Source organism: Monopterus albus, unplaced genomic scaffold (assembly GCF_001952655.1).
Source record: "Monopterus albus unplaced genomic scaffold, M_albus_1.0 scaffold103.1, whole genome shotgun sequence".
Lineage (NCBI taxonomy): Eukaryota > Metazoa > Chordata > Actinopteri > Synbranchiformes > Synbranchidae > Monopterus > Monopterus albus.
The window spans coordinates 2,916,269-2,921,928 of record NW_018127983.1 but is presented as its reverse complement, the minus strand read 5'-3'; the positions used below and the strand labels follow the sequence as shown (position 1 = coordinate 2,921,928).

Genomic DNA, 5,660 nt, shown 5'->3' with positions numbered 1-5,660 from the left:
CTGGTTGCCTCCCTCCTGTAGGCTGCTTCGCCCCCGCCAGTGATGCGACCTATCACTGCAGTGTCATCCGCGAACTTAAGAATGATGTTGTCTTTGTGGGAGGCGACACAGTCGTGGGTGAACAGGCTTTTGTAAGCAAAACTGCTGCCACAATACAAAGTCTTGTTTTAGTCAAAAAGTAGTAAAAAGAAGTAAAGAGAAATACATTCAGGGACTTTACATCTGACTGCTAAAATGTTTTGACAAAGTGTGAAAACCATGAAACCTATGAATGTATTTCTGTTTGGATGTTTGAATTGGTGTTTGAGTGCCCTTGTTTCTGACTCAATCAGAAACACATCCTATCTTCTAGGCAGTGAGAGAGGATGCAGGAACAGCCAAGGCTTTGTTCTTCTCCCTAATGTGAGTTAATCTGGACACTGTCACATCAAACACAGGGATGTCTTAGGTGTTATGTAGATGATGTTAATAGAAACTTAGCCTGTCTCTGTCCCTGTGGGCCCCCTCTTGCCTTTTCATTTGGATGAAAGCCAACCAACTTCAAAGCCCTCTGTGTTTTTCTGTATATCGACCATGCTTCTCTGCAGCCATAGAGGTTTTCTATTAGAAAGGATTTGTCTTACAAGCAGCCACTCTGAAAAGAATAAAAATAAATTGGAAAAAAGTTCAAATATGTTGTTCTGCTGTAGATACTTTGCTTCCAGACTTTTTTTTTGCTTTAGCCATGTACAGTATAGTTATCTTGTTTCCTAATTTCAAAATAACTCCTGCTGATCTGCCAACATGCTACACCTACAATATTTGTTTTAAATTAACCCATCATGGATCTTATTTATTGTAAGAAGGAATAGGATTTTCTGTGTATTTATTTGCAGAAAGAAATAAGCCAGGATTTACAGCTCTGTGTTTGGGGTGAGGTAGATTGACATTCTTTGATATTTGTAATTTGTTATTTTCTTTTAGCTGCACTCCATACTGATCCTTAGATAACTCACCATGTCTTCTGCCTTTATTGCTGTCCTATTTCTGTAAGCTATAGCCAGACCACTATCAAGTACAGTATCTTCAATAAGGGGCTGCAAAAGATAACAATGTTGACAGAGAGAGAAAGTGTGAGATCGCAAGCATGTGTGAGAGGAAAAGTGAAACAGAAAAGGCTTTTATTTTCTATTCTCTGCCCCAACTGAAATATACTCAGGTGGTAGTGCTGTAGCTGGCCAGCCAATACCCACACGGCTCTCACTGTGTACGGACGCTATAATAAATCTGCTATTATCAGATCCTGGTCATTCAGCAGACACAGCCTAAGTGCTTTTAGATGTGTCAGAGGACATGAAAGACATTCAATGGTGCACCGATGACTTCCATTCGTCCAGTGTAAAGTTAGTTGCCTAGAGCTTTTAATGTTCACAGTTATGTTTTATTTATAAACAACACTTTTGCCAAACAGATTGTATATGTATTTGTATATATTATTGCCTTCTCCTTTTTGTTTTCACATTAATGAGTCATTACCAACCCCGACCTTTAGCGCCCTCCAACAGAATTATGTATAATAACCTCAAACCAGCATGAATGTGCAGCCTTGTCCTTGTGATGTTACAGTATTTGATACAAATCACAATTTGTTAAACCTTTGCTTTACAGTGATACTAGTGGTAGTACCTTCAAGCTTGTCAAATGGTAAAACAAGAAAAAACTAGGAAGGAAATACTGTAGAGAAAGAGGGAGTTAGAACCATAGATATGAAAGAGTAGATGTAGTGAGTTGGACAACATATTCTGCCCTTTCCCAGTCTTTAAAGATGGACACTAGAGAGTAGTCTTTCAGGAATATATTAATAACACTGCAGTAAAAGCACACCCGTGAGGCAAGTGGGTACAATCTGAACCCATCAAATTAATCAGAGATAAATGTGCAAGTCATCATCATACAGTAATTTAAAATGTTTTAGAGTTGAAATAAAATATCAAAGAACAGAAGAAACTAGTTTGATGACAAAGATGTATGATAGGAAAAAGATGAGGATGAAAAAGAAAAAGTGAGAATATATATATATATAGAAAGAAAGAGAGAGTCTATATAGACATATTTTGATGGACAAAGAGACCCTGTAAGGGCAGGCAGATGCATGGAATGTGGCAGATGTGAAAATAGGCAGGGAAGCCAAACTCTATATTGCTGCTGCAGAGTCATATAGATCGATAGATTCATAAATGAATGAATCAAGAAAAACAGGTAAAATAAACTGTAAATAAATGTGCTGTCTTATCCTCTGCCCCACTGCCTAATGGATTGTGTCTGTACCCATCTTTGCTTCTTCTTGATCTTGGCGTCTAATTTTATGTATGTGTTTTGTTTAAGCAGGGTGGTGATCCACCCTACCATGGTAATCATTTGTCTGAGCTTCATTGCTGATGTTGTATGATGCTAATGAAGGACAGATAAACAGTCCATACGTTTGTCTGTCAGTAAGCATATTCCATACACTCCTATTCAAATGTCATCTGTTAAAATATAAAGCCAGATTTAGACATATAATTTAAAAACTAAACAACATTTGTATTTTTCCATAAAATGAACTTGAAAGAAAATGATCACAATTTCAGGATCATTCACACCTAAAAATTCCAAGCGAAACATGTTCATACTTAGGCCGAGATTCATCACCTGTGACAGCTATGCACAATTAAACTGTAGACATGGGTAAATGCTTATTTCCCAGGAGGTAATTTGACCAAACCTAGCACTCCCTTATTAAATTACAAAATGAAGTACCCATTTCCACATGTTTCCCATTTAATGTCTTTGTCTAAATATCAGTTTTTAAAGAAAAGAAATGTCATGATTTCTAATTATCACTTCACTAGCAAGGACCACACCACTGAAGACTGAGGCTTATGATATTTATTGGACGATTAGGAGAAGGATGACATAGGCTTGGCTTAATTTTGGTAGGCTGAAGATAAATGTTTGAGGAAGGCTTCTGAGGCAACCGCAGCTGCTCTCGGGCTTGGCAAAACCCCTATAAAGAGAGAGAGAGAGAGAGAAAGGAGGAATAAGGTAGAGGGAGGGTGGATGGCTTACAAGGAAGCCAAAGCTGCCAAGTGTGTGGAAGTGGAGGTAAATATATATATATATATGGATATATGGATATGGATGTGTTTGAGGTGTGGCCCTGCTCCTGAACTTCAGATTAAAAATCTCTATTCAGTGGATCAGTCAAATCAGTCTGCTTTGGACTAATGTACTCCACCTCAGTGCTTCACTACAAATGTACAGGAAACTGAAATCAAACTGTACATTTTTATCACAGACACGTTCTTGATAGGAACCAATGAAACTGATATAAAAATGTAACAAAGGATTTGTTTTACAAAGGCATTCATCTCAAACTGTGTTTTGCCAATGGAAGAGCTACTAAATAGCCAATGAACTAATTTTAAATTAGGAATGTTCATGTATCACAGGAATATATACAGTGTGTTAGCATATTTACACAACCCAATATGGATATTGAATTTGTAAAAATTGTAGTAAAGTTGTTATTCAAACTATTTAATACTATTCACCATTCACTGCTATACTACTTACTACTACTGTATGCTGCTCTCCTCCTCCTGATTCATACAGTACAGGGTCCAACCACTAGTCCTGATCAGGCAGTGAAGCCCTCCATCAATACCTCCCACTCCCTTCATCTTATTTCTTAATCTTCACAAGTCAGTGATTCAAATAGCTTTCACACTCTCCCTGACTTCTTTTTGACCTATGCCAACTCATTCTTATGTCTCTCTCTCTAATCCATATCTTCATCTTTTCCTCCCTCTTTTTCATTTTCTGTTTTCTACCTCCAAGCTGACTTCACAAAGCCACTTCATGTCTGAGCATATTAAAGGTGGTACACTGGCTGACCTCACAGGGCAGCATGACTCTAAACTGCGTCCTCTAAAACATGTCATTCATAGGTTCAGTGTATGTGTAGAGAACCATGAAACCTGCAAAGAGTAAAAGACTCCATAAACTTTGTGCAATGTACACACGTTCTCGCTATCACAAACACACACACACACACACACAGAAACACAGATGAATACAAAGGTCTGCACAGTGCCAGCAATATCTGCAAATAACAACAACACAACCCCATGGGTGTGTCCCTACAAGCCCTTCGCAGGTATCCGATACAGCCTCACTACAGTTTTTGGGTTGTGGTGGGTGTGAGCAACAGAGTGGAATTAGTGTTTCACCAAATGTGAGCTTGCTGCCTGGAAGACATCCAGTCAACTGTTTTACTATGAATTATTAAAAGCTGCCTCTTATTGCAGCTGGGAATGAAATAGTTTAGAGGCCACAGACTATAGCTGCTGGCACATAGCTATATACAGTTTACAACAAAGTGAATACAACCCTAGTCAATATCACTAAAATGTTAAGTACCTACAGTACAAATCCTGTCCATTTAATACTATTTTATTTGGTTTTAGCCAAAGGCCAAGAGGAAGGAAGCCAATTAATGTGAGAAGCAAAAAATGTTTGATTATTTCAAATAAACAATCCATATTTACTGTAAGAAAAGTCTGTGAAAAAGTCAATACATGCTTCATGAGTTTATCTTCTTTTATAGCAGCATTTTGTGTCTCCTTTTTTGTGACAGATTTGATCCTCCTGGCCATGCATAATACCAAGCTTGTACAAATCTGTGGAGAGATGCTCTGCCATTGTTCACAAATCTTTTTTTTTTTCAGATGCTTTTTGCTGGAGCGCTTTTCCATCAAATTTAAAATACTCCAAAAGTGCTCTATTATAATTAAATCAGGGGAGATACTTAGACATGTTAGTTTATACTTTTTTCTTCCTTTAAAACCTTTGTGTGATTTATTGGCAGTGTTTGGATCATAGAAATTCTTCAGCTGTCAAGTTTAGTCAGACTGGGAGTCATCTTTTCATTCAGTATTTGGGTATACAAACTTGCATTTATAGAGCCATGTATAAATGTAAACTCCCCCTGCACCTTCTGTACACCCATGGTTTCATGGTCTGCACTGTGCAGTAAAGTGATAGTCCCAGCCAGGTCCACGCTAAACATGCTGAAACCCATCTTATAAGCAAATTTATATTGGGTTCATCTGACCACAGAATGTGCCACAAACATTCATCAGGCTTCTTTTCATGTTCTTTGGCAATGTTTAATCTTACAGTTTAGTGTTGTTTTATGAGCAGTTGTTTTCATCTTGGAGACTGCCTGTAGAAGCTGACTATGTGTAATGTCCTTCACACTATCTGATCAGTCACTAAAACACCAATTTCCAGAGATAATCCTAGTGCCAAGTCAGAAGGATTTACCTGTCAGTTTTCCAGATGCTTAAATAGCATTGCATGGCATTTCTTGAGGATTGCCCTGCATCTTCTGCTATTGATACTAGGCCGTTCCAATATTTTGTAAGTAGTGCTAGAGCTGTGTTTCACTTTATCTTTGGTAATCCACTGATGCTCTTGTACCCTGTTACATCTTTATGATCTGGGTTCATACTTGTTCAGAAAGTTCTTTACCATGTGGTTAAATTAGACACAACCCAAGCCAAAATTGAGACGGTTGTGGTGTTCATAGGTTATTTTACTAATAATGTTCATCCAACTCCAACCAGGATAACACCACC

The 5,660-nt window shown here is 38.0% G+C and overlaps 1 protein-coding gene across 4 annotated transcripts in view; it reads right to left on the bottom strand.

Moving 5' to 3' along the window:
• The window catches only part of celf5a (cugbp, Elav-like family member 5a), a 235,533-nt gene that overhangs the window by 187,945 nt on the left and 41,928 nt on the right, over positions 1 to 5,660 (bottom strand). The gene's annotated exons all lie outside the window — the stretch shown is intronic.